The sequence below is a fragment of the Mytilus edulis genome, chromosome 8 (genome assembly GCF_963676685.1).
Source record: "Mytilus edulis chromosome 8, xbMytEdul2.2, whole genome shotgun sequence".
Taxonomy (NCBI): Eukaryota; Metazoa; Mollusca; class Bivalvia; order Mytilida; family Mytilidae; genus Mytilus; species Mytilus edulis.
The window spans coordinates 56,645,309-56,668,026 of NC_092351.1; the positions used below are offsets into that span (position 1 = coordinate 56,645,309).

The 22,718-nt window shown below is 31.8% G+C and overlaps 1 protein-coding gene across 2 annotated transcripts in view; it reads left to right on the forward strand.

The window, feature by feature from the left end:
- The window catches only part of LOC139485931 (zinc finger protein GLIS1-like), a 69,601-nt gene that overhangs the window by 11,969 nt on the left and 34,914 nt on the right, over positions 1 to 22,718 (forward strand). For both annotated transcript variants that reach the window (XM_071270604.1, XM_071270603.1), the window contains exon 3: positions 16,804 to 16,967. The gene's annotated coding sequence lies outside the window, so the exon portion shown is untranslated. The remainder of the gene's footprint in view (positions 1 to 16,803; positions 16,968 to 22,718) is intronic.

A 22,718-nucleotide genomic window follows, 5' to 3' on the forward strand; every position in this document is an offset into this window, starting at 1 on the left:
GTCAGCTGTGCGCTTTTAATTACGTATATTGTCGATAAGCTATAAGAGTTAAACAGATTTTATTTTTTCCCAGAATTCAATAAATCGGGCTAATACGTCACGACCCACTCGAGAATTCAACCAAAAAAGTTACAAATACTTGATTTTCTCCGTTATTAGAAGGAATATAAATTTAAAACTTTGCAAATGTGTTTTTTATGTTAAGATGAACATAATTAGATGATAAGTAAAAAATCGCGGAATTTCCCTTTAAGTCTGCCAATTGATATTTTATCGTATGTTTTTCTTTGTTGTGATGTTATGCTATTGTTTCAGAAAAAGGGAGAAGGTTTGGATCCATTAAAACGTTTAATCCCGCTGCAAATGTTTGCACCTGTCCTAAGTCAGGAATCTGATGTACAGTAGTTGTCGTTTGTTCATGTAATATATACGTGTTTCTCGTTTCTCGTTTTGTTAATATAGATTAGACCGTTGGTTTTCCCGTTTGAATGGTTTTACACTAGTAATTTTGGGGCCCTTTATAGCTTGTTGTTCGGTGTGAGCTAAGGCTCCGTGTTGAAGGCCGTACTTTAACCTATAATGGTTTACTTTTTAAATTGTTATTTGTATGGAGAGTTGTCTCATTGGCACTCACACCACATCTTCCTATATCTATCTAAGGTCTGATTGTCTGATTTTATTTAATTTAATTTTTGAATAAAGAATTTTATAAATGAATTTTATGGAGACGTAATGGTTGATGTACCTAAGTCTGTTAAAAAGTACATCTAAATATTGGGTTGATGTACCAATTATCAAGTTATTTGCCTATACATGTATACATGTACATGATATATACTGTAACTTTTAAGTTGCAAATCACGCTATGAAGCTTTTTGTGGAGTGACGTGTATCAAACATGTTCAAAACACTTCATATTTTGTTGTCAGAACAGTTGTCATTTTAACATGTTTAATATATCAATATGCACAATAACCTGAATATCTAAGGCCTAAAATTAAATATTGTTTGTTTCCCCAATCCCGACCAACCCCGCAAAAATGGTGCTACTCATAAAATTTTATTGTCAAAACCAAGTCAAGTATTATTTTATTCATTTTGGATTTTCAGGCTTGTCCAATAATGTTCAAGCTTTTTGGAAAAAAATAAAATCATTTCCCTACCTACCTAGCCACACCTGGCTTGGCAGGGTCGGGATTGGGGAAACAAACAATATATTAATTTAGGCCTTAACTAGGTTTTGAAAAAATGCAGAATTAACTACTAAAGACAGGCGAAATAATGGAATAACAACGTCTGTTTGTCTGTCTGTTCATCTATAAATACTTCCTAAGATAACTCAAATTCTCTTTCACTAATTTTCATATATCTTTAACAAAATGGTCTTTTTTTCAATTTCTGAAATTTTAATTTTGTCATTCCAGCGTTTCAGAACTTATAAACTAATTAGATTTATTAAAGGCAATTTTCACAAATTGTGCCCTATCTTTAGTATTCCTGAATTCACTGATTTTTACCAATCGCACACTAACTCCAGTTTTCCTCGATTGATATCCCCTAAACTTTGCATTATTGTAATAATTGCTGAATAGAAGTTTCTGTTTTATTTTTTATTTTCCGATTTGTCATGCGAGAGTTACAAGACTCTAATTTTAGTAAAAATTTACATAATTGCTGCAATTATTAGTGAACATAACAAACTGGTCAAATTTTAAATAGTATTTTCAGGCATATTAAAACAGATCAATTTTATTTGCATATAATTGAAGGACTTTGAAATATATCCCATTTTAATCTTGCAACAATTTCAATATGCACTTTAAGGGCTTATCATGGGATTTTGTCCCAGCTGTTTATTGTTCTCAACCTGATGTAAACACACATATTTTGGTCACAGTTTTGAATTAATTTGTTTTTGTTTTTTCAGGATGTAAACAAACATATATACTTGTCACAGTTTTGTATTTAGTTGTTTTTGTTTTAAAACGATGTTAACAAATTATATATTTGGTCATAATGCTAATTCTATCCTCAGTTGTTTTTATACAACTGCAAAATTTAAAAAAATTTGGTCGTACATTGTACATGTATATTGGTACAAGTCGTTGTCAGCGTCGTCCGAAGATGGGTGGTTTCCGGATAATAACTTAGGTATTAATAAATAGAAATCAATAAAATTTCAACATAAGGTTTATAACCACTAAAAAAAGGTTGGGATTGATTTTGGGGATTTTGGTCTTAATAGTTTAGGAACGAGGGGCCCAAAAGGGGTCAAAATAAGTATTTTTCGTGTTTTGAGACAATAACTTGTGTGTAAGTGTATGGATCTTTCTGAAATTGTACCACAAGGTTCCATTTCAATAAAGAAAGGTTGGGATTGATTTTGGGGGTTATAGCCCAAACTGTTTAGGAATAAGGGGCCAAAAACAATACTTTTCTAATACTTTGTATAAATTGCTTATTTCTTAACCAATTTCAATTGGGTTTTATTCTTGAATTTTTGGGGTTCTTAAGTATACTGAAATTGAATCTAACTGTTATTAAGTTTTTGGAATTTGATCCTCGTTTTTAAATTGCTCAACAAGAGCATGAAGAGGTCCAAACAGTCAAAAATTAAACTTTGTTTGATTTCATCAAAAAATGAATTATTGAGGGTCTTTGATATTCCGAATCTGACTGTGAAGTTAGATTTTTAATTTTGGGTCTTGTTTTCAAATTGGACTACATTATTGTCCAAAGGGTCCAAAATAAAACTTCTTTTGATTTTAACAAAAATTGAATTCTTGGGGTTCATGATATGCTGAATCTAAACATGTAATTATATTTTTGATTATAGGCCCAGTTTTCAAATTGGTCCAAATTGGGGTCCAAAATTTAACTTTGTCTGATTTCAACAAAAATTGAAAGTATGGGGTTCTTTGGTATGCTAAATCTAACCATGTATTTAAATTTTTGTTTTTTGTGCCCTTTTATCAAATTGGTCCACATGGAGATCAAAAGGGTCAAAATTAAACTTTGTTCAATCCATGGCCATGTAATTAGATTTTGGATATTGGACCATGATAGGTAAAAAAAAAATTTTTATGTTCATATTAGACCACATTCATTTTGTGTCAGAAACCTAAGGTGTGTCAACTATTTAATCACAATTCAGATTGAATGTTGTGTCCATACTTGCCTCATCTGTTCAGGGTTCAACTTCTGCAGTTGTATAAAGCTGTGCACTTCAGAACATTTGGTTATTTTTCATAAAGTACAAACACATATTTTGGTGTGTTTACTTCAGAAAATGTTTTTAAAGACATAATTTTTTTTCGCCTTGTTTTATTTTTGGAATAAAACTTTTTGATCAACAAAATTAAGAAATTTTTGTCAATCTTAAATTTGCAGACTGAAATGGTAGGGGAATGAAATGTCTGTTGAAAACGTCCCATTTTTTAAAGAATACTGTCCATAGAGGATCTTTTGAAAGTAGGTTAACTCATTTTCATTAGGTTAGAATTTGTAAAAATTTGTGTTACAAAAAATATGTAACAATATATTCATAAAACTAAGTCCATTTATCTGTAAACATTTTGCTCAGAGTGCTATGAAAATTCTTTTCCAGCTTTGTAAATTTCTCTGAATAAATTAATAAAGTGTTGTTTTCATATTTTATCAAATGAAGAAGAGACATTGATTTATCATGTGTTAATTTTTTTTTTACACTTTTGAAATGAAGTAGGAGTTGAGCAAGACAAAGAAGTGTAAATTTCATAACAAAGAAAACACCTGCCTGACTTGGCATTTTATAACCTCTAACAAAAAGACATTTTATAACCTCTAACAAAAATTAAAAGTAGATCTGAAAATTAACACATGCCAAATGCTTGCCTATGCTTAAATATCAACAGTTACTGAACTTCAGTAGAATAATTGGAAATAAATATTAATTTTTAATTTATTTTAATCTATTATTTTACCTTTTGATAATGTTATTAACAAATTGCCAAAGTGTTAATAATTGTAGTTTGAATCGTTTAATCATTCAATCTTAGGTTAAATGTTTTATCTTTAAACATCTAATTTGTCAAAATTCAAACAATGAATTCGCTGAACAGGCTAATTGTCCTATTATGAATTATTTCTTTAACACTTAATTAACAATTAAACGCATTAAATATTGTTAGAAAAACACAATGAGATAAATTGCAAGCCTTAGTTAAGTTTAAGCACAAAATTTGTTAGTCTTGATATTTTTTATGTAGTTGTAAATTCAGAAATTAATGCATGCATTTATTATTGCAATTTTGTCATTTTAGACTAAAATGAGATTATAAATTTTGCAATATAGAGAACAATGCTACTAAGGCCTTTTATTTCATAAATAATTTTCAAAATGCGAGTTTTAATTCCTGCAGTTATTGCCCTGTCCCATCTGTGCAATAATGAAAACATCGCAATAATATCTGAATTTACACTTAATAAGCTTGCAGATTGTGAAGATTATTTTTTCATTAAAGGGTTTATGTGATTTTGGGCCCCAAAGCTTGAATTTTAAATTAAGATCTCCATCCTTTTGCAGAGATAGAAAGTCAAATTTTCAAGGGGTTCCCCAGCAAATGGGTTTAAGGGCCCAGCTTTATAGGAATTATGATCAAGCAAAAATGTGTTGAAAAATTAGCAGTTGAAGCTCAACAGACTTAACTGGTCACAAGCAAATGTCAAATTAATATTTTGATATTTTAAACTACATGTAACTGTCTCTTTATAAAAGCCTCAATTTTGTATAATATTCCTTCAAATTTTGATGTTGACTTTCATTGCCTTAATACTAATGTAGTTTTACAGAGTTTTGTGGTCAGCCTTATAAACTTGATTTATGAGGTGTGAGATTTTACAGTTTTCCATTTTGTTTACACATCATGCAATGGACTGTCAGATGTCCATTGATTTTTGTTTGAAAGGTTAAAACCAGAGCAGCAAGATCTGTGACCTTGACCTTTAACTTGCTGACTAAACAATTAATATGATCTCTCTTCTGCAGGCATTTTGTATTAAGTTTGTAGAAGGTTAGACATGGAGGTTCAAAAAAAGATAACATTGATCTATAAACCATTTTTTGCAACCAATTCAGTGAGTTAATTATTGTTAGCTTGACGTTTGACCTCTAAATCAAAAGCAGTGTTATAAATATCATAGGCATTATCATTTCATATTTGGAAAAAAAAAACATAGTGTTCAAAAGACAGCACATAAAGAAGAGATTAAGATAGACTGAACTTTGTTTTCAGTTCAATCTCTGTTTATTCAAAAAATGATAGTTACATATCTTCCCTGGATTAAGTGTCTTAGAATAGAATGGACAAGATTTTTCATTTTAAGGTCAATGGTCAAAGTTACAGTAGCTATCAATAAGACTGAAATATCTAGGCCAACTTCATGCTTCCGAATAAGCATTAAAATAAATTCTACATTGCTCTGATTCAGTTTGTTTATATATAACCAGGTAGTGGTTAGTTTAATGATATTTGGTTATATACAAATGTAGGTGTATTCGCCTATAGATCTAAAAAGGCGATAATTTGATTTTAAGCGTAAATCATGTTAATGAATTACTTTGAAGGTTTTTAGGGTAAAAAACATTTGTGTAGGCACATATCCTTTCTCAAATGACCTGCTGTTGCCCTTTAGTTGCCCTTTAAATGTTTTAATATTTATTTTGGTTTAAATTCATACTGGTATGTTTAGGATTGCTGTTTTATTGACATTTACTTCACATCACCTTAAATTATCTAACTAAAATTTTTAAAAATATCCTCAATCATTGGCAACTTATAAAAGCCACTGACCAAAAAGTTATTGAAACAACAAACCGTTTTTATTTACCCCTAGATCTTAATGATTATGTTCCCTTGTGTTGATTCGATGCTTCATATATAAACATATGGAAATTTTATAGAAAATCCACAGCCTTTCCCCTTGTACTCTCATATTTGGCAATTTGGTGTTAGATAGATAAAGGATTATTACAAGCAGTAAATTTATATTTAAGAGAAATTGCCTTGTAAGAAATGGCATTCTTACATTTCTGGGAGCATATTTATGAAAATGTTAGATGAACCCTGAGAAATATAATGGAGTTATTGTCCTTGTCTGATAGAGGAACATAATTAAATTGTAGTGCGGTTCTTTTTTTTCACTGGTTCGAAATGCAGAACAACACTGTAGTATTAATGACTTAACCTTGATAGCCATTATGATAAAATGTCTCAAATCAAGATTTGTGGAAAAAATTTGAACTTTAAAAAATTGTCTATTGCTTTTTTATGCCCCATTTATGGGCATTATGTTTTCTGGTCTGTGCGTCCGTTCGTTCGTCCGTCCGTCCGTCTGTTCGTTCGTCCGTCTGTCCCGCTTCAGGTTAAAGTTTTTGGTCGAGGTAGTTTTTGATGAAGTTGAAGTCTAATCAACTTGAAACTTAGTACATATGTTCTGTATGATATGATCTTTCTAATTTTAATTCCAAATTAGAGATTTAACCCCATTTTCACGGTCCACTGAACATAGAAAATGATAGTGCGGATGGGGCATCCGTGTACTGGGGACACATTCTTGTTGACCATTTATTAATATTAAAAAGTTTTCTAGTTATGAATTGTCCAGAATCAAAAAATTATGTTATACAATTTCTATTAGATAGTCCTCATTAAATCAAGCAGTTGTATAATTTAATTGACACTTAATAGAGTGTTAAATAAATATACACATTAGATAGTTGGAACGAGGTCATTGCCTCATTATCAGTCTTGAGCAGTTTCTTCCTGAAATAGTACATTGGTATTTGATCAGCATCTTCATTAGTGACCATTTAAATGTAGGCTGAGCATTTGAGTGGTATAACGTAGGGGATAGTTCAATGGATTTTGTGTGGTGTTAATGAATTGCGTGGTCTGAGTCTTGAACTTGCATTTTATTTGTGTGGTACGTGTTATCGATTTGAATTATGATAAAATGTCTCAAATCAAGATTGTGGCAAAAAAATTAACTTTAAAAAATTGTCCCTCTTTTTTGACCATTTATGAATATTAAAAAGTTTTCTAGTTATGAATTGTCCTGGCAGAATCAAAAAAATTATGTTATAAAATTTCTATTAGATAATCCTTATTAAATCAAGCAGTTGTATAAATTGACACTAATAGAGTGTTAAATAAATATACACATAAGATAGTTGGAACGAGGTCATTGCCTCATTATCAGTCTTGAGCAGTTTCTTCCTGAAATAGTACATTGGTATTTGATCAGCATCTTCATTAGTGACTGTTTTAATGTAGGCCTGAGCAATTTGAGTGGTATAAAAATAACTAACGTAGGTGATATTTTAATGGATTTTATATTTGATTAGCATCTTCATTAGTGACTATTTTAATGTAGGCCTGAGCAATTTGAGTGGTATAAAAATAACTAACGTAGGTGATATTTTAATGGATTTTGTGTGGTGTTACTGAATTGCGTGGTCAGTGTTGAACTGGATTTGTGTGGTGTTATCGATTTGCGTGGTCAGTGTTGAACTGGATTTGTGTGGTGTTACCATGAATTTAGCCTTTTTCTAGGTGAAAAAGTCTTTTTTTATGCCCTACCTAGGGGCATTAGGTTTTTCCATCTGTGCATCCCATCATTTGTCTGTTTGTCTGTTCATCTGTCCTGCTTCAGGTTAAAGTTTTTGGTCAAGCTAGTTTTTGATGAAGTTGAAGTCCAAACATTGAAACTTAGTACACATCGATGATCCCTATGATATGATCTCTCCAATTTTAAAGCCAAAGTAGAGCTTTTCTCCAATTTCACGGTCCACTGAACATAGAAAATGATAGTGTCGGTGGGGCATCCATGTACTATGTTGTTATTTTACTCTGACTTCTGTCTGTCTTCATCACTTGTTGTCATGTAGGGATTTGGCCACAATCATCTTAAGAGATACAAATTGTGTTTGCTGATCCTGGCTGAAAATCTACATGTAATTCATGGCATGGCAAAAACTAAAACATAGGAATTAAAATGCAAGAATTTTCACATGCCAAAATATTTTTGTAACCAAAACAGTTGAAAAAAAATGATTGCTGACTCAGATAAATTAATGTACCATCACTGTAAACCAACATATTTTCTTGCCGTCAACGGACATAATTTCAAGAATTTGATAGGACAAAAAGACACAAATAGTTAATTGACAGTATTTAATTGTTTAAATACTGTAAGCAAAAATAACTTGAAAAGAATACTTTCTTTTTTTTCTTCTTTTTTTTCAAAAAATCATTTTTAAGTTTAGGAAATTGTTCATATTATTAAATTTTAATTTTAACTTGGGAAAAATGGTGGTTTACAGTATTTGATTTCACAGATGTTCCTCTGAAATTTTGATGTCTGCAAACGTGAAAACTTAATACAAAATTTTGAGTTAATTCATGTATGTAAATGATAACACATAAATATTTTATGGGCTGGGAAAATTCACTTTAGCTTAAATGCACTTTGTAAACCTCTTGTTAAAATTGATGTTTTTACACGTTTAAACAGATTTTTGCATGTTATGAAGCTGAAAGTTAAGTTTAACAGTACATGTGAATCAAATATCCTATTGTGAGAAATGAAATAAACGTTTGTCTACAAAATTTAATTTAAAATCTCCAGTTTTATTTATTTTCTGCATATACTATTGAATAGAATTTGGTATCTATCAAAATGTCAACCTTTACATGTATCAATTTCACTTGAACAAAATGTAAAACAGATAACCATTGTAAAATTTTAAAAGGCTATGGAATTAATAAGAAGGAATAGGCTGAGAAAGATTGGTGGCAGAAAAGGGGGGGACAGTAACATCTGAAAGTCATGACAAGTAAAAATAGAATTATTTGATAGTCTAGTAGCTATTCAATGTTGTATCCTTTTGTTTTGTCTTTGAAATAAACAAAATTTGCAAAAATGGGGGAGGGGGAAAGTGAAAAGGAGAGGTGTGGCAGTTCCCTCATCCCCCCCTCTTGTACCAACAATAAAAAAAAATTCTGAAAATTCTTAACATAGTGAAAAGTCATCCTCTGGGTTTCTTTTATCTTGCTGTATCAAATAGTATGATTTGTAGATAATAAGGACATACTATGCAGATGTGCATATCTACAGGAAATTATAATTCAATATTTTTTCTAGGAGTTACGCCCCTTTGAACTTATTTACTTCAATATACTACTGCAACAGTTTGTCATTGCAACTCCTCTGAAACCACACAACAGAATTTCATGAAACTTTATAGATAATAAGGACATGGTATGCAGATGTGCATATCGACAGGATATTATGATTCAATATGTTTTCTAGGAGTTACTTCCCTTTTAACTTCTTTGCCTCAATATTTTAACTGACAGCAACAGTTTGTAATCAAAACTCTCTGAAAACCACTCGACAGAATTTAATGAAACCTATTAGATAATAAGGACATACTACATGTGGAAAATATGATTCAATTTTTTTTTTTCTTAAAGTTATTTTATTTGTCCAGTGACAATGTGCGGATGTGCGGTATGTGAGCCCGCTCACTAAGGTTCTTTTAATATTTCTTGTATAAATGTCTTTAAAGCTTATTTTTATAAAAGGTTTTCTTGATTGGGAAACAATTAGCATATAAATGTGCAGCTAGAGTGTCACCAGAAATGACATTTGATTTGACTTACTGACATACATATATAAGGATATGAGTTTAATTAGATATATGCTGTAAACTAATAGATTGCACACATTTATTTTTGCAATTTTGTGGGGGGGGGGGGGGGGGGGGAATTTTCTGAAGCTTGCAGGACCTGGATTTCCAAGAAAGGTTAGCTGAAAACAGTGTATATTTGGTATATTGAGAAATTATAAAGAAAAAATAGTCAATGTAAATATGTGAATGGAGCCATTATTCTGCAAAAATTTAAATTTGAAACACCTGTTTTTGAAATACTAAGGCTTTTCTACCTCAGGCATGGATTACCTTAGCTGTAATTGGCAAAACTTTTAGGAATTTTGGTTCTCAATGCTCTTCAACTTCGTACTTTATTTGTCCTTTTTAACTTTTTTGGATTCGATCGTCACTGATGAGTCTTAAATGTAGACGAAACGCGCGTCTGGCGTATATACTAAATTTAGTCCTGGTATCTATGATGAGTTTATTGACTGTTCGTCTGCTGTTACCTGGTCATCAGACATCACCACCCTTTGAAAAAGTAACCAGTTAAATACAGATATGAATATAATAATGATAATGGATACAAAAATTATCCAGATGACAAAACAATAGAGCAAGACTAATTTGAATAAACGTTATGGTTTAAATTCTGCATTTTTAGAATCTTTGACAAAAATATGACAAATGATTTTGCATAACACTAACTATTGATGTTGTACAGCAAATAATAGCTCGGCTATTATTTGACCTTGGAATTATTTTAATTATGGAATTTACATAATTTCTTGTGCTTGAAATTTTTAATAAATTCCATGTTTATTCTGCACTAAAATGTTATGTGCTGCACTGATTAACACTTTCTTTACAAAATGCATATTGTATTGAAAGCGTTATAAGAACTGCTCAAAATCATTATAATACCAATTCTAATATGACGGTCTTCTTGAGCTTTGGATACAAAGCCATGTTCTAATTCCAATAAAACATAGACTGCACGTGATTGACGTCACAATCGAAATTGCAATGTCAGATGCATTTTAAACAACAACGGAGATCAAATTTGACACTTTTGTTGGTGTTGCTCTCTAGGAAATTAAATAAAAACATTTCTAAAAGTAAGTTTGAATGTTTCGGTTCTTTTTTTATTGTTAAACTGTTGAATTCTATAACGTTTTTGGTTCATCAAATCAAAATGGCGACACTTCGAGCATGTATTATAGATCTTCGAAGTACAAAAGTTCAAAATATTCCTATTAGAATCAAAATAATTCTATCATGTCATATATGCTCTATGCTCATTTTAACATGGGTAAACATTATATTTGTAAACACATCAAAGAATTATTTCTTAAATAAATATTGGAATTTATTAAAAATTTCAAGCACAAGAAATTATGCAAATTCCATAATTAAAAATCATTCAAAGTTCAAATAATAGCCTGTTACTTGTGTTTTGTATTTGTAGACATTCTTTCTTTTGACATCAAAATTGTACCATAAGGTCCAGGCGCTGATCCAGAGGAGGGGTTCCGGGGGTTGGAACCCCCCCTTTATTTTGGATGCATTTGAATGCATTCAATGCATTTGAATGGGGACTTGTTATTGGAATCCCCCCTTTGTCCTGGGTTAGGAACCCCCCTTTTTAAAATGGCTGGATCCGCCCCTGAGGTCTGTCAGATGTCCAGTTATAACAAACATATAGCCAAATAAGCTTAAATAGTTATCAAAAGTACCAGGATTATAATTTAGTACGCCAGACGCGCTTAAAGATGTCTTCCATATAGCAATAGAGATGAATTGCACTCAATTCTTTAATTTTATTGACCTAAATAATGGGATGTTCCAATATTTACACAAAATGATTTTATGTTTTATAATAGATACAGATTGTGTTTATGCCAATCTGAAGATTAAAACAACAAATGAGGGCTGCGAACCTTTTCAAAAGTGTTCAATAATTCAACTTTTCAGACTTTAGAATTTGATTATTTATAACCGAAACGCGACATATTACTTTGTATTTCATAACCTCGGAACACTTATATAAATCAAATTTTAAGAATGTAGCGCTTGTTCAACACTCGAATTATTCAATCATGTCCATAATTCACTCTGCAAGTATTTGATAACTATCGCCAAAAACTATCTGTCTTAATACTTTAACACATGTTCAGTCTATTGGCATAATTTATCACACCTTATTTGAAATATTAAAATGCATTTAAGTTGTTGAATGACTGCAATAAATGCATAATACTCTTCTAAGGTCTTACGCCATGACAAAGCGATATTTGTATTAAAGATAATGGGATTGTAATGGAAGCAATTGGGATACCCCCTCGATCGTAGCATGATTCTGCGTATTTCGGTTTTTATATTTGAATTACGTAACACGAGAGACATTAAAGAGAGATGTGCTTAGAAATAAAATTTGTCTAGGGGGTAACTTAATATCTGTAATAATATGTTTTATAATGAATTTATTGTTATAAATAAACAATTTGAAATGTTATGACACTTGTAAATAATTGTTGATTTTTAACCCAATGTTATATAGTGTCGAGTCCCACCCAATAGCACAAGTTCTGTTGTATGAAGCAAAAACATGTTTGTGTCAGGAGAATCGGTGATAAATGCTACTGTATTAATTTACTTGAAGAAATAATTGAACAGTAAACACTTATGCTTTTTTTTTGCATTTTTTTCCCCCGATAACTGACAATGACTGATAGTTGAATATTATTAAATAAATTGTAATTTGCCTCTAGTTTGAATGTGATGATAGGTTAGTCTTTATGTACATCTTTAACTATTAAATGTAAACATTATTTCTTAAATCAAAATTACTGGTCATGTAGGCCAGGTTTTGTCAGCGTGTGCACATTCCTGACTGAAATGAATACAATGATCCCCTCCTCAATGCAGAGCAAGAGATATTAGAAATTTAGTGCATGACTTTGCCAATTTTTGGAAACAGTTAGGAAAAAAGGGGGGTCAAAAGGAAATCTTTCCCTCATTTTGCATTTTAGCTTTTTCTGCTTTATCCAATTTTGAAAGAATCTCTTTATCAAACAATTTTATTTGTACTGCAAGTTCTATTCATGGTGGAACCAAGAACCTTGACTAAAATTATTTTTTTTGATTTGTTTGATTTTCATAAAATTTTGTCAAAATCTTTCCTTTGACCCTAATTGACAAAGGTTTAAAAAATTCAAAACACTTTTACTACACAAATTATTTGAAATTTTTTATTGGAAATATAACAGTTTGACAAACACTAATTTTGATCATTGAGAAGTTTAGTATTTCCAGTATAATTAACAGTATAGAACATGATTAAAATGCTCAGCTGATTTTTACAGGGTTATCCCCCTGTTATAAGTGTTATATATGTTGTGTATTTCTGTCATATTTTCACAACTTTTTGATACAGTCTAATACTGAGCATTGATACAAAAAACATCATAAGACCACAAAAGGACTATGGATATGAATATGGTATAAGGAGAAAAATAGAATTAGAATTTAAACCATTCAGGTATCCTCATTTCCAGTTTTACATGTTTGAAGGCAAGGAGAATAGCACTAAACATGCTAAATGTTAGGTTGAAGTATATATAAATTTGAATTTTAAACATTACACTGGTACATTTTAGAAGAACCTGTATCACCTGTTGCAAGAAGGTGTGTGTCAAAAAAGTTATAATTTGTACAAACTTACATCTTGTACATACGACCTTAACGATATTGGCTCCTCTGGGTTTTTTGAAATTTTTGTCAAATGTTCTGAATCCTCTTCTTTCCATTCTTTGATTAAATTTAGTTTAAAATTTTATTTTTGAAAATCTTATAAAATCCTTGATAATAAAGTCATTAAGAACTATATTCATTTATAATTACAGTTGTTTTGTGTGAAATTATTTGTTTTCTGTAAGAAAAATAAATATGCATAAACTGCAAATTAAAGTTAAATTTTTAAAGGTCAAATCTATTCTTAAATTCAAGGATTTGTGCAAATCAAATTATCAGGTCAACCTCAGAGCTCCATCATTTATGTTTAGCCATGGATTAATAAAATATTTGATATATATGAAATATATAAAGCAGAATCTTAAAAGGGGCTTTAATATATAGTTCATTCATTCAATAAATTTGGATGTTTAAATTGATAAAATGACTAAACACCTCACCTGTCGCTAATAGGAAAAATCAACAGGTACAAGATAGTCTTATAATGTTAAGTGACTTTTACGATTTCAAAGAGCCTAAAAAGTAGCTTAATTTTAACCCTCTCCCTTTTACTGTCTCGTTGATGTTTTTGCCCTACATCTCCTCTTACTAACATCTCACGCTGTTTTATAGTGTGACGCCGTCAATAGGATTTAAGTGGTTATTTTGAAAGTTTTTTTCTCCTTGTTGAAACAATCATGAAAATATATGAATGAATTTATATATAAGGGGGGGTGGGAGTTGATAGGATTCAAGCATAATTTTAAAAGTTTCCCCTTGCAGAGTTGAAACAATCATTAAGATGAATAAATTGAAATCAAAAGGGGAAGGGTTAAAATAAAGATAAATTGTTTTATAGGATTAAAGTATCATTCAACTAATGTTTTAACACTTTGTGCTGATAAATTGTTTGATTGTTGATGCATATATATGCTTATTGTCAAGGAGTCAGTTTCACAAAAAAACTAGCAACTAAGATTGATCTCAACATGCTTATTAGTCTACTGAATTTTTCATGACTTATGACCAATCTTAGTCGTATTTTCATGGCCATGCAACGAAGTTGTCGGTGCCATATAGTTTTACCCTTGTCCGTAATTCCGAAATTCCGTAATTCCGTCATTCCGTCATTCCGCAACAAACCATTATACGGAGTTTTGTTCTAAACGCCTTCAGATATTGGGCTGATTTTTGGTATGTGAGTTAACCATGATAAGTTAATGATCAAGTTTAAGTTTGGTTCCGCTCCGCTAATTTTTGCCGAAATCACAGGCTTTGGACTTTGATAAATTGTTGAAAATCACAGTTATATGGTTCTGCTCTGCTAATTTTTGCCGAAATTACGGGTTTACTACTTTGAAAATTGTTGTGTGTGTATTTTCAACTTTGAAAATTGTTAATTGTGTGTGTATTTACAACTTTGAAAATTGTTAATTGTGTGTGTATTTACAACTTTGAAAATTGTTGTGTGTGTATTTACAACTTTGAAAATTGTTGAAAATCACAGTTTTACAGACTTTTTTTCTATACGCCACCAGATTTTGAGCTGATTATTGATATGTGAGACTACCATCATGTTTGTGTCCACATGTGTGATTGAAATTGCAGATTTTTCAACTTTTTGAGACCGGGCCATTCATGTCGCTTTGACACATCTAGTTTTTTTTTAACTGACTCCAGCTGTATTTTAAAACTGTTGGCATCTCTATTTGTCTTTCTGTTATTTGTGTTATTGGGTTGCTGTCTTATTGATGTTTTTGCCATATATCCCATCTTGATCACATGATGACATAGCTTTGTTTCTATAGTGCTAGAAATCATTTGTGATGTCAGAACCTGTTCTAGATGACACAATTAATAAATTGTGGATTCATTTACTTCATTTTTCGTGGATTGAGGACAACTTGCATTTTCGTGGATATTTGATTTCACGATTTTGCCAATCTCTGCATTATACAAAGCCTATGAAAATTCGTAATTCGATGGAACATTTCATGCATTTGAATAAGTGGCTCACCTGTTACCACAAAAAAACGATGAAAAATGGTATCTTAAGAATAATAATGAATCTACCGTGTTAGGATCTGAAATACCATTTTATATACCAAATATAACGGAATTTGACAAGACTGTCATCAAAGTGAGAGGTTTAATCCACCATTTTCTACATTTGAAAATGCCTGTATCAAGTCCGGAATATGACAGTTCTTGTCCATTCGTTTTTGATGCGTTTTGTTATTTGATTTTGCCATGTGATTATGGACTTTCCGAATTGATTTTCCTCTAAGTTCAGTATTTTTGTGATCTTACTTTTTACACATTACCCTGTTAAAAGATGTTTTATGCACATTAAAAGGACATTTACCATTCAATTCCCTTTATTGACACATATTTTCAATTGTTTTATATAGGCAAAACATCAAACTGTTAAAATTTTATAAGTTTTTTGTTAAAGTGTAAAATATTACAGTGAATTGAAATGGCAGAAAATATCAAATTTCATAAATAAAGCCAATTTCTTTTTCAGATTTTGAAATCAACAGATGTATTTATTCACACTTTTATAATTGCTAGTTTCTGAAATATCTTTCACATTTTCTTTGCCTACGTGTCTTGATGCATGTAAGTTATTTCAGAAGTGCGTGCTCAACTATTGTTTGTTGGTGAAAATCAATCAATGTTTATATTTAATAACAGATCAGTATTTACCATTTAAGGGAACAAAAATGGTATGGCTGCGTATCTGACATTTCATAACAGCCATCTTTTAGAGTACAACAATAAAGGCTAATTCAAGTGTGTATGCTCATATGATGTTAACTAAATTGACCAGGTGTAATAAAACAAGTTTTTGGTTTTCATTGTTGAGTTATGTATGTTGTTGTTTGTCCTCCAATCCAAATTCAGAGCTCTATCAAGCTTGAATGTTGTATCCATACTTGCCAGGTTTAGGTTTGGACCTCTTCAGTCGTATCAAGCTGTATCCTGCAGAGCAATTCATAAAGATTACGTGTACATAGTGCATGAAACATTCTTTCAATCCATTGTAAGACAGAATTAAACAATACTGTAAATGCAGAAATTATTGCATTTGATATTGCGATGTTGTCATTTGAAACTATCATGCGATTTTAACTTTGCATTTTTGAGAAAAATCTTGTTTAAATTAAATATATAAAATTCCAAAATGCGACTTTAAACTATTGCTATTATATTACCCTTTGCATTTTTCGCAATAATAAAAACATCTCAATAATTTCTGAATTCACAGTATATTAATTCAAGAAAAGTAAGCATTATACATTATGATAGGTAGCGACATGCCAATACTGATGTAGGTTCGTGTCATATTTATTTTACTCTTACTTTTTTTCCAGATAAATATTAGTAAAAGAGCAGAAGGAAAAGAATTTATTGAGAAGATCACCATCACAGACACTCCATGAAGAGGACCATTGAAAAAAAAAATCAAAATCAACCTAACCAACACCAGTTTGACATTGTCTTATCATCTGATATTTTTTTAAAGTCTATAATAATGGTATGGAAAGTAATTATAAATAGGAAATACATCTATATAAAAAAGAATTTGATCTTTTTGCTTTTAAAAATTTGCTATCCTTGTTTTACTTCCTTAATTTTTTGCTCACCTGGCCGGAAGGGCCAAGTGAGCTTTTCTCATCACTTGGCGTCCGTCGTCTGTCGTTGTCGTCCGTCGTCGTAGTTAAGATTTTACATTTTGAACTTCTTCTAGAGAACCACTGAATGGAATGAAACCAAACATGGCATGAATGTTCCTTATGAGGTGCTGACCAAGTGTTGTTACTTTGTAGCTGATCCATCATCCAAGATGGCCGCCAGCGGGGGACTTGGTTTAACGTAGGACCCTATGGGAAATGCATACAAATTACTTCTTTTAGAGAACCACTGAATGGAATGAAACCAAACATGGCATGAATGTTCCTTATGGGGTGCTGACCAAGTGTTGTTACTTTGTAGCCGATTCATCATCCAAGATGGCCGCCAGCAGGGGACTTAGTTTAACATAGGACCCTATGGGAAAAACATACAAATGACTTCTTCTAGAGAACCACTGAAAGGAATGAAACCAAACATAGCATGAATGTGCCTTATGATGTGCTGACCAAGTGTTGTTACTTTGTAGCCGATCCATTATCCAAGATGGCCGCCAGCAGGGAACTTAGTTTTACATTGGACCCTATGGGAAATGCATACAAATGACTTCTTTTAGAGAACGACTGAAAGGAATGAAACCAAACATGGCATGAATGTTCCTTATGGGGTACTGACCAAGTGTTGTTACTTTGTAGCTGATCCATCATCCAAGATGGCCGCCAGCGGGGGACTTGGTTTAACGTAGGACACTATGGGAAATGCATACAAATGACTTCTTTTAGAGAACCACTGAATGGAATGAAACCAAACATGGCATGAATGTTCCTTATGGGGTGCTGACCAAGTGTTGTTACTTTGTAGCCGATTCATCATCCAAGATGGCCGCCAGCAGGGGACTTAGTTTAACATAGGACCCTATGGGAAAAGCATACAAATGACTCTTTCTAGAGAACCACTGGATGGAATGAAACCAAACATGGCATGGATGTTCCTTATGGGGTGCTGACCAAGTGTTGTTACTGTGTAGCTGATCCATCATCCAAGATGGCCGCCAGCAGGGGAACTTATTTTAACATTGGACCCTATGGGAAATGCATACAAATGACTTCTTTTAGAGAACCACTGAAAGGAATGAAACCAAACATAGCATGAATGTGCCTTATGATGTGCTGACCAAGTGTTGTTACTTTGTAGCCGATCCATTATCCAAGATGGCCGCCAGCAGGGAACTTAGTTTTACATTGGACCCTATGGGAAATGCATGCAAATGACGTCTTTTAGAGAACCACTAATGAAATGAAACCAAACCCAGTATGATTGTGCCTTATTAGGTGCTAAGCAAGTGTTGTTACTTTGTAAGGTGTATTCCAGTCTTATCTTGATTGACTACGATTGATAGTTTTCCTGCTGACTGGTGTTGATTCTCTGCACGTAGCCTGGCTTCCTCAACAATAACAAATGGCCTCAGTGGCCAAGTGGTCTAAATAGTTTTACTACCCACTAGCCAATCAACACTGAGGTTGTGAATTTAGAAACCTTGCTCATGACACTCTACTCCAATCTTATTTGACTAAGATTGGCAATCATACCACATCTTCTTTTTTATAAGATTGTCAGTTTTAGGGAATTTCCTATCAAAGGTCTGTCGTTTTTTCAGAGCACTCCAGCATTCTCCACCTATAAAAGTCTTAAAAACTGACTTCCATCAAAATAGCCCAAAGTGGCGTTAAAACACCAACAATTATTGATCAATCGATAATAAAAAAGATGGCTTATATAAACTAAGTTCAGAGATTATTAAAGTGCTGTTAAACACCAACGATCAATTAATCAATGTTAAGTGTACACAGAAATTAGAAATCTTGCCATTGGTCTAATCTAATTGTTCTATTATTTTAAAATGTATTGGTTTGTTTTAGTCTATAATTAATTAATATGTTTAGTTATCTTTGCTTTAAAGTGCATTTTATACATTTTTGAGGGAAAGAAGAACAATATTTATGCTACCCCACATAGTTTTATATATTTAGAAGAAGAATGTTTCTGTCTTTGTAATATTCAATTAAAAATTGATTAAATTTCGCCATGTCACCTTGAAGAGAAAAATATTGACGGTTTGACAAAATGCACAGCAACCAACAAATTTAAAGTATGAAAATTGTGTATAGACCCCCTAGTTCTAAGTTCATCCCAGTTTGATTTCATCGTAACCTGGGATATCTTTTATTATGGGTAAAACAGTACTAAACAACTCTACAAATCAGTCATAGATTTATGCATGAAATCTAAATTTATTTATATATTTTTTGTCGTACATTTCCTTTTAATGATTTCATACCTTTTCCCCACTTTTAGCTATGAATAAGTTTACTTTTATTTAAATATTTTATTGTTATATTTAAAACCTATTATTAAAAGCTAAAGGATATAGTAAAGATCTTAAAGTACAGGGTATAAAAGAACGATGTTTTGGTCCAGAAATTCAAACAAAATATCGGGACAAGGTATCTGTATGTATTTTACAATTAAAAGCTAAATAGAGGAAGTATTCACAATGAAATTCATAATTTAAACAGATTTTTTTTCTCACTCTTTAATGTATGTATGCATAATTATTAATTATTGAATACTAAATTACAACTGAAAAAAGGGTAATATATAGGCATAATTGATCGAGAGATAATATTTTACATGCAAAAAAAATAGAAGTTAATGAAAGAATATTAAATTATAATCTAAAGTAAAAAAAAAATGCATTATCAATTTAAATTATGTATTCCAATGTGCTTGTAAAGTTGTTGATTTTAAAATTACAAACATTATGTCACATGTGATTTACTGTAAATTTAGAAATAGTCTGAAATTATTGTTTGCCTTAATAATTGTGATTTTGTCATTTTAGACTCAAATGTGATTTTCAGAAAAATCATGTTTGATTCATTTAAAAAAAAAATGCAATTTTAATTATTGCGATTATAACCCTGTCACATTTTTCGCTATTTTAAGAACATTGCAATAATTTCTGAAATTACAGTATTTAGAATTGTTGAAGAATCCTATTCTATTTTCGTAACTTAAGAAAGAAAGAATTTGTATAGAAAAGGCAAGTAGTAAATAAAAAAACATTCATTTTCTGCTAATTTTGTATTTGAAAGGAAAGCATAAATTCTCAATTTATTGCAAATTGTTTTTATTATTGCGAAAAATATGTGACGGGGAATCATCTGGACGCAATAGTTTTAACTTGCATTTTGAAATTTTATATGAATAAAACTTGATTTTTCTCAATATTGCAAAAATTTAAATCGCATTTTTGTTTGAAATGAGAAAATTACAATAATAAATTCATGCAATAATTGCTGAATTTACAGTATTCCTATACTCAGTGCCAACCAGTATTTGCTCTTACTTCCAAATGCTTGGAGCTTAAGTGGAGAAGCAATTCAGGTACTATTTTTCAAGTCTTTGGTTTAACCGGGTGGTTGAATACAAGGGCCTTGCAAGCTTATTGTTGTAGGTAGTTCAGAGGAAGATTTAGGTGAGGGGTAGGGGCTCTAGCCTCTATTCCCAATTAAGGAGCTATATGTATAGATATTGCATATAATTTTTACATGGTCCATTCCTAATCATGGATAGTTTGGGGGTCCCCCTTTTTTTAATTCCTGAATCTGCATCTATAGTTCATCTACAGTATGACTAATCCTATCAACACTGATGTTATGAGTTCCTACCACACATGTAATTCACATGTGGCAGATGAGTTCAAAAAATAATATAGGCAGTGGCGGATCCAGGGGGGGGGGGGGGTCTGGGGGTTGGAACCCCCCCTTTTTTTTGGCCGATCAATGCATTTGAATGGGAGCATATAGTTGGAACCCCCCCTTTACTCTGGGTTTGGAACCCCCCCTTTTTAAAATGGCTGGATCCGCCACTGATAGGGACCTCAGTGGCCAAATGGTCTAAGCAGTTCTACTTCTGTCATCACTAGCCAGTCAACACTAAGGTTGTGAGTTCGAACCCCGCTCATGCAGGTGCACTCATCTCCAATCTTAATTGACTAGAATTGTCAGTTTTCTTATGGAAGTTTGTGGTTTCTAGGGCACTCGGGCTTCCTCCACCAATAAAAACTGGTTGCCACAAAAAAAGCCCAAAAGTCGGACTTAAAAGTGGCATTAAAACACTCTAAATCAATCAATCAATCAACATTTAATTGACTAAGATTAACTAGTGATGGACTGTGGTATTGTTAAAGGCTTCCTCCCTCAATAAAAACTGGCATGCTGACAGTGGCATTAGATACCAAAAATTGATCAATTTTGAATTACTTTGTAGATTTAAGGAGGTAGACCTAGGTTAAGGGAAATAACTATTAAAATCATCAGTACGTTTGTGGCAACCATTTTCAAAAATATATTCTAAGCTTCTAGGTTACATAGATTATTTTCAATCTGTTTCAGGTAATTGCTTAAAATACATTGATGAACTTGACTTTTACAAACGCTTAACAGATTTAAAGAGTTATCTCCCTGAACCAAGGTCTACCCCCTTAAGAGTAAATTTTTCATTGAGCAAAAATGTAGGACTAGACTAAAGAATGAACAGATCTTTTACTTTTCTTAACTTTTGTTTGGTATGATTTTAGCTTCATTTTAATATATGAAGAAAACTTATCTTAAATTTGAGAAAGGAAATTGGGAATGTGTCAAAGCGACAACAACCCGACCATCGAGCAGACAACAGCCGAAAGCCACCAATGTGTCTTCAATGTAGCGAGAAACTCCCACACCAGTAGGTGTCCTTCAGCTGGCCCCTTAAAAATGTGTATACTAGTACAGGGATAATGGATGTCATACTAAACTCTGAATTATACACAAGAAATTAAAATTAAGGATCGTACAAGACTAACAAAGGCCAGAGGCTCCTGACTTGGGACAGGCGCAAAATTGCGGCGGGGTTAACATGTTTATGAGATCTCAACCCTCCCCCTATACCTCTAGCCAATGTATAAAAGTAAACACATAACAAAACACACATTAAAATTCAGTTCAAGAGAAGTCAGAGTCCGATATCAGAAGATGTAACAAAAGAAAATAAATAAAATGACAATAATACATAAATAACAACACACTACTAGCAGTTAACTGACATACAAGCTCCAGACCTCAATTAAACTGATTGAAAGATTATGTTTTCATCATATGAATATCAGGCACAATCCCTCCCGTTAAGGGTTTTGTATCGTAATATCATAAGATATATGAGAAGAACATAACCCGAGTCATGCTCACAACTGTTTTTTTTTAAATAAATGTGTTAAGTTCCTTTGCAAAGACCCTATAAGTGAATCAATATTAAAGCCAAAATATGCAATCTTTAATGTCCTGACAGCAGTATTGTAACTATATCCCTTCTTAATAAGTCTGCTTAAAGGTTTTGTAAGCTTTTGAGGTGAATACTGACATTTTTGTGCTTTGTAAAGAATATTATCATAAAAGATTGGATGTGAAAAACCTGAATGTATAAGATGTCTGCATGTTGAGTTATATTTACAAATTATTTCCTTATACTGATGATAAAATGTAGTAAATGTTTTGACTAGTTTGTGATATCGAAATAATTTTTCAGTAATAAATAAATTTCTCTCGCAAAAATCTAA